The sequence below is a fragment of the Pinus tabuliformis genome, chromosome 7 (assembly GCF_031772625.1).
Source record: "Pinus tabuliformis cultivar Carrire ecotype Pingquan chromosome 7, CPIR1, whole genome shotgun sequence".
In the NCBI taxonomy this organism is placed as follows: domain Eukaryota; kingdom Viridiplantae; phylum Streptophyta; class Pinopsida; order Pinales; family Pinaceae; genus Pinus; species Pinus tabuliformis.
The window spans coordinates 479,790,542-479,801,628 of NC_142293.1; the positions used below are offsets into that span (position 1 = coordinate 479,790,542).

The following is an 11,087-nucleotide window of genomic DNA, read 5'->3' on the forward strand; positions in this document are numbered from 1 at the left end:
GGAGCTGTCCGTAAAGGTCTTCGCTAATGGCTCAGAATATTAGTTCTGGTTGTCTAGACTTAGGGTTTTCTCTACTGTTGAGATGTAGTTGCTAGGCATTTTCAATGGAGTATCAAGTTGCTAGGCAGAAACTGCGTATAATGTGGATTGGAGTCATACTATTAGGAATAATTGTTCTGCGTAGAACGTGGAGCATCTTGCCAGAGGGAGTGGTGATACGAGAGTTGGTTGCTATGTGAGTTTGAAGGGAGTTTGTAGTGTGCAGTGTGGAAAGCGTAAATTTGCAACGTGTTGTGTGTTGCATGAGGATTGGTGCTATGTGGACTTGTGCTTCCTTGGACAAGATGTTTATTGCTTGATTGTCAAAAATTGAGATCGCAGGCTCAAATTCGTTGGAAAAGAATGTAGTCGCAGAGCCTACATAAAGTCAAATTTGTTGGAGTCTGCTTGGAAGAAAGAATCGATTGCTGCTATATATTTTTTTGATACACCTGCATAAAAATGAGATTCGATGTCATTTTTGTAGTCTTATTTTTGGTAGCGGGTGTAAATATGGTACAGCAACAACAACAATTAGTTTTGGGCTTTCTTAGATTCATTGTTGGTTTATTTATAAAGTTTTGGGTTTCTGAAATATGTTAAAAGAACCGATTAACGAAAAAACTAGCATGATGTAAATTAGTGGTTCTCGATATTCTTCAATGTCGATAGAATGTATCACTAATTTAATTCTGTGAATATGTTATATGTTGAGGGGTCTTGTTGTGTTTTAGGCTTCAAGAGTATCAATTATAGGTTATGTTATGAGATACATGTGTGTAGAAAGGTCAATTCCATAATTGATTGCTGGATACAGTCCACTATTGAGATTGTCCTTTGGGAGATTTAGAAGAGTCAATTACACAAAGTTTATTAAAGATGGTTATAGGTGATTATGTCTTAAATGAGTTGAATGGGAGGCTCGAAGATTCTCGTGGTGAAAAGAGTGTTGTCTAAGAGACTTCAAAGTGGGGATAAGTGTCGAGGAATATCAGTGAGATAGATGTGACATGTGAATTGTAATTTGTCATTTTTGTAATAATGTTTGTAATTATGTAATGTAAGAATTAAAGGGGGGACTTGGAATAATGCTTACATTAGTAAATAGGTAGGATTAGTTTGTTGGATGTTGAGTTTTGTGGAGAGATTTTGTAAAAAAAAATTCCTTATTTGAAATCTGTTAGATCTCATTAGCACTATTTATGTAGATCGTATTTTGGTTTTGTGTGAAAAAATTACAAATTATTTTGGGTGAATCTGTGCTCCCTGTATTCTCTCATATTTCTTGAATACAAAACCCAACCTTTGAAAATAGTCCCAAAAAAATCAAGTTCATTAATGTTAGTGCTTCCACCAATCGTTTGCGCTCTGAAGTTTGTCGGTACATCTATTATTAAGTGATGGAATATAACTGTATATTTGAGTGAACTGCCGACTATGGCCATATCTTGAACCTAATGGTTTTCAAATATGGTGACACACGGATGAATCTCTAAGCAGCACTAGCCGTGCGATTATTCTGCATGGATCTGATTCGCCATATCTGGATGATTTATTCCTCCAGATCTGAAGTGTGTCGTGCCACTTGTACTTTTAATCTTTAAGGCCTCTGGGGTTTTAAAGTAAAAAATAATAATTTGTCGCTAGTTGTTTGTTTCAAAGGCAGTTTGTTGGACAATTGAAGAAGCACAACGATCTCTACTGCATAGAAAGTATCTTGATAACTATTCTTCAACAACATGTTAGATTTTACAACATTAATGAGGTGGTTCAATATGTTTACAAAAATGTTAGAAAGCGTTAGAACCAATTAACAAATTTTTTTGAGATTCCTTTATATGATTAGAAGAATGTTCACGACTCAACATGTGCAACAAAATTCTGATTTCGCCAAATATCAGACTCACTGTTTGACAATATGTACACGGTTTTGTACATCTTCACACAAAAGCCAACTTTACGTCACACCAAGATAAATGCAACTGGGTTTTACGGTCCCCCATACTGCTAATAAAGAAAAGGATTTACCGCAATGTAACAACTCCAGAAAATGTTTATTCAAGGGATCTTATATTGCAATATAACAACTCCAGCAAAACCAACATTAACCATAACTATAATCGGAAGTTATTATGATTGAATTTATTAGGATTTGGAGAGCACAATGAGCGATTGAATGAAAGGCAGCTTGATGATGGTGTGGTTCTTGAAGCCTGCGCGCTGGAACAACCCTTTGAATTCTTCCTCTGTCCTCTCCTTCCCACCCGTTGTGTAAACCATCATCGATATATTATATAACAACCCCAATCCCAATCGCCTCGACATGCTTTCACCTTATTTGTCTCCCTCAACAACTGCTTCCACAATTAACACCCTTCCCCTTGCTGGCGTTGCCTCGTAGCTTCTTCTCAGCAATTTCACACACTCCTCGTCAGCCCAGTCATGGAGGATCGACTGCAGAAAATGATAATAAAATATTATTAGCCCTCAACATGTAGGAATAATAAGTAAATTTGTTATTCAAATGGAAGACCATAGATGAATTCATCACCTTCATCATGATTGCATCGGCAGACGGTATGTGCTCGAACATATTCTCTCCATATGCTCCACCCCTGCAACACTCACTCAATCCCAGTTACAACTTTCTATAAATCATCTTGCTATCGTGTTATATCAGAAAAAAGATATTACAACTCTTACCAGTTATGGGAGGCGCAGTGGCGATGACATGAGGCAGATCGAGATTGACGCCACGAATGTGTGAATGTTCCTTCACAATTATGGACAAGGAAGTGTCTATGCCTCCTCCAACGTCTACCAGCGTGGCCATACTCTTAAACCCATCTTCATACATCTTCGCCACGGAAGACATGACAGTGCTGCTATTAGCGGCGATGGCGTTGTTGAAAATCTGATTAGCTTGGGGATCGCGGCCCAGATATTCCCAGGGACTCATACCATAAGCTTTGTTAAATGTGTAGCAGCCCTCCAAGATAGAATCGTGCAAATGTTGAAAAGCGTCCAGGTAGACGTTGTTTGCTATCAGGAGCAGGAAATGCCCGCAAGATTGCTGAGTTTCGCCCTGCGCTAGCAGCTTCGAAATGCCAGCCATACTTTCTTTTCTTCAGTTCTGCACCGTCTGCCTGATTTGCTTCTTCCTCTTCAGTAAAAACGCCATAGGAAGCAAGGAACCTCAGAATTCTGTGGAGGTATCCCACATCCACATGGGAATTACTAGTAGATGAGGAATTAGCAGCAGCAATGTGAAAAGCAATCTGCTCAACGGAAAGGGGACCTCCGTTGCCTCGTGTGGCAATGATGTCAGGAATGTTGAGCAACACGGCTGATTTCAAAGCCAACGGCTTGACGGCAGAGAGCATCATCTCATACAGCTGGAGCTGGTGCGTTGCTGCGGGATCCCGTGATGAATTGATGTGTTGGACGGTGGCAAAAGCCAAAACGTCATCGATGGAGTCCATGGGATCTGTTGCCATGTGAGCAGAGATGATGAAGGAAAGGAATGAGTATGGAAGGCGATGAAGCGAAGTTTTACAGAAGCTGCTGATGGATTTATACATGAAACTTGAGTGGCTGCCCTGCTGATCAATTTATGTAGCAAATAGATCAAACTTGAGTGGCTAGCAGCTGCTTTACGTCAATCCAGGGATATGATTCAAAGGATCTGTCGTCATCTTCATCCACATGTGCACAAATAACTTCGTTAACTTGAGTTTGACAATAACATTAAATAATATTTAACCGACTTTTCTGAACTTTCATGTGGAAGCTGAAACTATTACATTGTTTATGTAATCATAAATATATCTTGTCTCACACATTTTCCATGAATCATAAGATATAATTTTAAAATAAATTATTAAAAGTAATATTTACTGAAATTAATAATAATAATATTAAGGAATTTTATGTCACTTTAAATTATTTGAGATAATTGTGGGAACTAAATATTTATACTATTTTATAATGACATAAGTATTACATAGTAGCTAATTTTTAGCTAGTTTTTGTCACTTAGTTTAAATGTAGCTAAATAAAAATAAAAATATTGAATTTAAACCAATTTAGGTTTTACTCATTAGTAGATTGAGGTATTTTGTTAATTGTAATTATGCATTGTTTGCAAGTACCAACACCTTGGTTACTAATTTCATTTGTTGAAATATGAATGCATCACCGTAAGTGGGTTATGACCTTAAACTACTTTTGATTGGCTATTCACATGTCTCTTCTTGTGAAGTGGAAAAGTATGTGAATAATCCAAAACCCAAAAGCATTTGACATGAGTAAAAGTTCACCCCCTCAAAAACTACCATCAAGATATTTTAGGTGGTCAAGTCTTGTCAACATGCACATGATGATGTAGTTACATATTACCATCCTAGATATCAATAAAAGATAAATCAATAACATTTAATAGTAAAAAATTATTTTTATTAAAAATTAAATAAACAATTAAATAACTATTCAAATAAATGTGTCATGCCTCCACATAATATCAAAACAAAATAAAAATTTAAAATACGAATCCTACAGTGTTAACTATAGTAACAAGACCATATAAGCTTTGTTCCGAATATCATGTAAATATTTATTACTTTACCACATGCATTACATTACCCATTACAATTTCATTCACTCACCATTTAATGGTTCTATACATTGTTTAGGTTTTTCGTTGATGATCAATGGTTTTACATTTAATCTAATATAACTGGCCTATACTCCCGAGCTTTGGCAGGAGGAGATCTCGGAAATCCTTCTGTCAGCTCACCAGCTGGCACTCCCTCCTCCGCATCTTTCCTCCATCGACGGTCACACATGCTCGAGCTCATCCAACAATAGAGTCTTTGCCTAGTAGTCTCAGTTGCACTTTGGTAAGGTTCCGTTGTGTTCAGTTGTCGTCTCTATGCTTGGTTCAACCTTTCAATGTCTAGCTTACTCCATGAAAACATTGCAGGCTTGCCTATGCCATGCCTCTGCGGCTAAGGAGCGTTTTCATGGCTCTGTTCCTAATGTAGAGTGTTCCCTGATAGGTATTTTCATTTTTCAAATAGCTTGACTCCATGAAATACAGTTTCATTTTTACCACTATCATGGTAACGCTCATTCTAGGTTTGTTTCAAGTTCTTCTGGAGGCACCTTGGCACTCACGGTACCATTGCAAGGCGCTTCCTCTGGTGTTCTGTCATGGCTTTATGTTCTAGCCCTAACCACAGCTTCGGGTATTTGCAAGACTCTTTCTTCCTCTAGTGGCTTATGAATCGGTGAGGTCTGAACAGACTCAGTTATGTGTTCTTGTTTGGTTTTGTCCTCTTCTTGAGTGCCCTCCACAGAGTTAATGTCTAGGCTTTAAGTGTTCAATTTGGTTTGATGAGGTTATTACTCTGTTGGTTCATCTAAGTATTACAGATCTGCTTCGCCTTTCTGAGGCAAGCCTCTGTCAATGTATTATATGTTAATTAACTGACAATATCATAGTTTGACGAGGGTCCTCCTTGGTTCATGTAAAGTTTTTATCTTGTTAGCCTTCTTGAAGTTACTCTGAAGCGGGTTTCGACCCTAACTGAACTCTTGTTATTTCTTTGCTACCGGCTTGACTTATCAGCTCTAAGTTTTGTACTGTAACTTTGTGTATATAATTAGTAATTTAAGTTCAGGCCTCTTTGTTGAATTTCTGCTTGTACAATTAATGAATTCTGTTCGCTATCTTTCGCTTTAGATTTGATTATAATGGTTGAAAATCATTATGAACTCGTTCTCTTTGCATTGGAATTTTCATGGCCAGCTAACTGCTCTGTCTCGGAATCTAAAATCTCAGTTAGCACTTGTCTTTACGTTTTTCACATTGGTTCATCAACTTTCCTTTGACCAATTCCAATTAGTTATTTCGAAGTCTTGGTCGGGGTTCTGTTTCTGGTTCCAATTCCTCCGAGCATTTTAATTTCATGATTTTGTTGAGGGCGATTCCGGCTTGGATCTGGTATTACCACCCTCGTTGGATTTATTCTAAGACCAACTATTTTACTCTCCTTGAGCTACAAATAATTTGAGGCTAGTATTGCCCCTTTGCTTATTTGGTCTCCTTGGTTATTTGGTCTCTGGCGACCCACCGTGTACTGATAAAATAAATGGTCATGACTTTGGGTTTTGTTTTCATTCATTTTGGTAAATTTAAAAGGTTTAATGCCACGGTGCTCAGCCCTCTAAATGTTTTTCTAGAATGGAGCAACTTTACATTAATAACTCAGTTATTTTAACTATCTGTATTTGATTGTTTAGAAAACTATTGTCCAACAATTTGTTTTCTCTTTTCTATCTAGCAATTTGTTTTCTCTTTGTTAAAATATAAATGTATCTACAACAAAGACTATCCCCTTTAATTTCACATTACTGTTTTCCAGCTTTAGAATTTTCACTGTTTCTTTTCTATTGTACACAGGGTTTATCTTTGTTTCCTTACATATATAGGTGTATAAAAACACAGTCCAGACTAGTGCCTTCAGGCCACCTACTTATCTAATTTAAGAGTTAATATCCCTCTTCCTATACAGTTTCACAGCCAAAATTAAATACAATGGTTCCAGTACTTACCTGGATACAGTCTCTACGACAGTTGGTTGTTGAAGTCACAACTTTATATTTCAGATTTATCCTCCCAACCATGAGACTTGCCTTCAGGTCCAAGCCTCCCCCCGAGCTCTTGCTCACAAGACAGATGCTTTCTTGCAAGACTTATAAGTCACATCATCCACAACTATCTGGTCACCACCAGACTTAGCTCTCAAACTGTTTGTCCTTCCAGCACGACAGACATTCCCTCTTTCTCCTTTTGGTTCTCTCAGGTACCTCTCAGATTACCCTCTTGATCCCTTCTTGGAGAATTCATAATCAGGGAAGTAGTTAGGGTTAGGTAACTACCTATCCCCAACTTCTTGATATGAGAGAGTTACAAGATTTGTTAACACTCCATATTTGTTTCATTCATAATTATAAAAATTTAAATACATAAATTCAAATAATACTAATAATAATAAGATCTAATTTTTGTTTTACTGTAGTAAATAAAATAATTACAATTTTCTGGGGACATCACATCTCCGCCCCCTAAAATCAAACATCATCCTGATGTTTTTCTACTGCAAACAGACCCAAACAAGTTTCCCTCATAACCTGCTCATCCTCCCAGGTGGCCTCTTCCGACCCAAAGTGTTGCCATTTCACTTTAACCTGGGTGATAGCTCATTTCTACAAAATTACTTCTATCCGATCAAGTATAACCAAAGGTTCGACCGAGAACTCGCCTTCCGATTCGACCTGCAAAAAAATTCTAGTCAGTCCCTTTAACTATTAATTCTTTTCTTTTGATAGATTGTTAAAACTATTTTACCTGTATATCTTGCCAATTGATTATATGTTTAGGATCATAAACATATTTTTTTAACATGGAAACATGGAAAACATTGTGCACATGAATGTGGTTGGGCAAGGCGAGTTGGTAGGCCACTGGTCCGACTCGTGCCAAGATCTAGAAAGGGCCACAAAATCGGGGTGCCAACTTAGCACATCTGCTCCATTGTAATGTACTTTTCTTTGCTCGTACCCACACATAGACGTGATCTCCAATTTGAAATTCCCAGAAATTCCTTTTTCGGTCAGCAAAGTTCTTTTGTCGATCTTGAGCGGCCTTTAAATTGGAATGAACCTTCTTGACCATTTCCTCCATTTCTTTTAACATCTCGGGTCCCAACATCAACTTATCCTCCGGTCCTCCCCAACTTGAAGGTGTTCGGCACTTGTGTCCATACAAAACTTCAAATGGGCTCATTTGTAATGACGTATGATAGCCGTTGTTATAAGCAAATTCTACCAAATGTAGGTAATCCTCCCATTTGGAGGGTTACTGCATCACATAAGTTCGCAACATGTCCTCCACTACCTGATTTACCCGCTCGGTCTGCCCATCCATTTGAGGATGGTAAGAAGTGCTGAAATTCAGTTGTGTGCCCAATCCCTCAAATAAAGCTTTCCAGAAAGCTGATGTAAATTTTACATCACAATCAGAAATTATAATTTTTGGCAACCCATGTAATCTGAAAATATTTTGCATGAATATGTTAGCAATCTGTACAGCCTTGTAGGTTGATTGCACTAGTATGAAATGAGAAGATTTTCTCAACTTATCCACTACCACCATTATCGAATCATTTTGCTTTTTGGACCTAGGTAGTCTTGTAATGAAATCAATGGAAATGGTCTCCCATTTCCATTCTAGAATTGGCAATGGATACAGTAACCCGGTTGGATGTTGATGTTTCGTTTTCACTTGTTGACATTCCAGACAACGAGTCAAATACTCGGCTACATTCTTCTTCATGCCAGGCCAGAAATATTCTTTTCTAAGTGCGGTAATCAGCTTCTGGTACCCAGGGTGGCTTGCATATGGACTCTTATGATATTCGTCTAAAATTAAGTCTTTAATACTTTTCTGGTTAGGCACATACATTCTTCCTTTATAAATTAGCATACCTTCATGGTTTATCTCGTATCCCAGCTGTTGTTCATGGTTGTTCGAAACTTTAGCTTGCTGCCATAAAGACTGATATTCTGGATTCTGCTCGGCCACCTCTTTAATCAACTCATTGAAGGTAGTCTGCACCTTACTATAAGAGATTTCATAAATATAGTGTACCTTTTGACTCAAAGCATCCGTGACCCAATTCTCCTTACCTTTCAAGTGCTTGATTTCAAAATCAAAACCACTTAAAAAGTCGATCCATCTAGCTTTCCTGGCATTCAAAGTGGGTTTCTTAAAATAGTTAGTTAAGCTATGATGATCAGTCATTAAGAGAAATTTCTTACCCATCAGATAGTGCCGCCACATTTTTAGTGCATGAATGACAGCTGTTAACTCTAAGTCATAGGCTAAATATTTATGTTCGTGCTCCTTAAGTTTCCTAGATTCATAGGCAATCACTCTACCTTCTTGCATTAAAATGCCACGAACCCCTTCCTTGATAGCATCTATACAGACTACATAGTCCTTATTTGGGTTTGCAATGCTCAAGATAGGTGCGGTAGTTAGTAAATGCGTAAGCTAGTCAAAGCCCTTTTGGCATTTTGCTGTCCACTTGAAGGTTTTTCCTTTCTTCTGTAGGGAGGTAATGGAGTATGCCACTCTAGAAAATCCTTCAACGAATCGCTTGTAGTACCCGACTAGACCCATGAATGACCTTATATCTTCCACGTCCTTTGGCACTGGCCACTCCATTATAGTCTTTATCTTTTCTGGGTCCACAATGATTCCATCTTTGGTAATGATGTGGCCTAGATACTGAATCTGCTCTTTAAAGAAATCGCACTTGTTGTATTTAGCATACAGTTGATGTTCTCTGAGAGTCTACAACACTATTTTAAGATGTTCTTTATGTTCTTCTATATTTCAAGAATAAATCAGTATATCATAAATAAAAATTAACACAAATTTATCCAAGCACTGATGGAATATACTATTCATGAGACACATGAAGGTCATGGGAGCATTGGTCAGCCCGAAGGGTAGCACCACGAACTCATAATGTCCATAACGAGTTCTAAAGGTTGTTTTAGCTATGTCTTCTTCCTTGATTCTGATCTGATGGTATCTCGAATGTAGATCAATCTTTGAAAACATTGTCGCACCCTTCACTTGATCAAACAGCTCATCTATACGAGGTAAAGGGTATTTATTTTTAATAGTCAGCTTATTTAGCTGGCGGTAATCCATGCACATACGCAGGGTTCCATCCTTCTTTTTAACAAAAAGTATTAGGGCTCCCCAAGGTGATATGCTTGGGCGGATGTATTTTTTATCCAGCAGTTCTTGTAACTGCATTTTTAATTCTATCAACTCCAGTATACTCATGCGATAAGGAACTTGGGATACCAAAGCAGCTCCCGACATCAATTCAATGGTGAAATCTATATCTCTTTTTGGAGGGAGTCCCAGAATCTCTTCAGGAAATACGTCTGGAAAATTCTGTATTACAGGTATATTTTCTAAGGAAACATATTTTTCCTTTATGTTGGCATATCCCACTTGAATTGCATAGATTTGACATCCTTTCTAGATACACTTTGCTAACTGTGAGGCGGTTACTGGTCTTAATTTTAGAGGCCTTAATATGCCTTGAATTTCCTGCCTCTTTCCCTCCTCATCCATGTAGAAAATAGCTTTTGTTTTATATTTTATGAGGGACCAATGCTTTTCCAACCAATCCATGCCTATTAGAACGTCATATGACCCTAGGGGCAATACATTCAGGTCTGCCACTAGGGATTGACCTGCTATTTTCAATGGGTAGTTGCTGACTTTGGCCAACACACGTCTTTTTTCCCCTGTGGCTAGCTGTACTAACCAGGGATTTTTAAACTTGACAGCTTGTAAACAACACTGATCAACTATCTTAGGACTAACATAACTTAATGTAGCTCCTGGGTCAATTAAAACATATATAGTTTGGTAAAAAAATTTACCTTCGAATTCCACCATGGTTGGTTGGTATTCTGCCTGATGGTCTTCAAGGGAAGCATTGATTTTTGGGATGCTCCTGGCCACTTCTCCTACAATGGATGCCTCCTGAATCTGCGAAATTTGTTCAGTGCCTTTGCAGTTGGGACAATTTTTGACATAATGTGGTCCTCCACATCCCAGCATTGTACTGGGGGTCTTGCTGCTATTTCAACTTTAGTTCTACCTTACTGCTTATTGGTTTTGGATTCATTGGGAAGTCTAAATCTGGACTGATTTCTATTAAGATTTATGTTTACTTGTCCTTTGTGGGGTCCTTTATTGATTATAGACTTGTTTCCTAAACCAGTCATGGATCTATGCGGTGTGTTACCTGTCCTCTTCATGCTAGCTGCTCTTTCTTTTTTTACTGGATATATCAAAAACACTATTAAACGTTAGTTTTCAGAGGCCTCGACTTTGTAACCTAAGTGTTATGATACCATTTGTCATGTATCCACATAATATCAAAATAAAA

At 37.8% G+C, this 11,087-nt stretch overlaps 1 pseudogene; it reads right to left on the reverse strand.

Moving 5' to 3' along the window:
- Positions 1 to 2,184: 2,184 nt before the first annotated feature.
- On the reverse strand, positions 2,185 to 3,521 carry LOC149248080 (flavone 3'-O-methyltransferase 1-like; annotated as a pseudogene).
- Between the last annotated feature and the right edge of the window lie 7,566 nt (positions 3,522 to 11,087).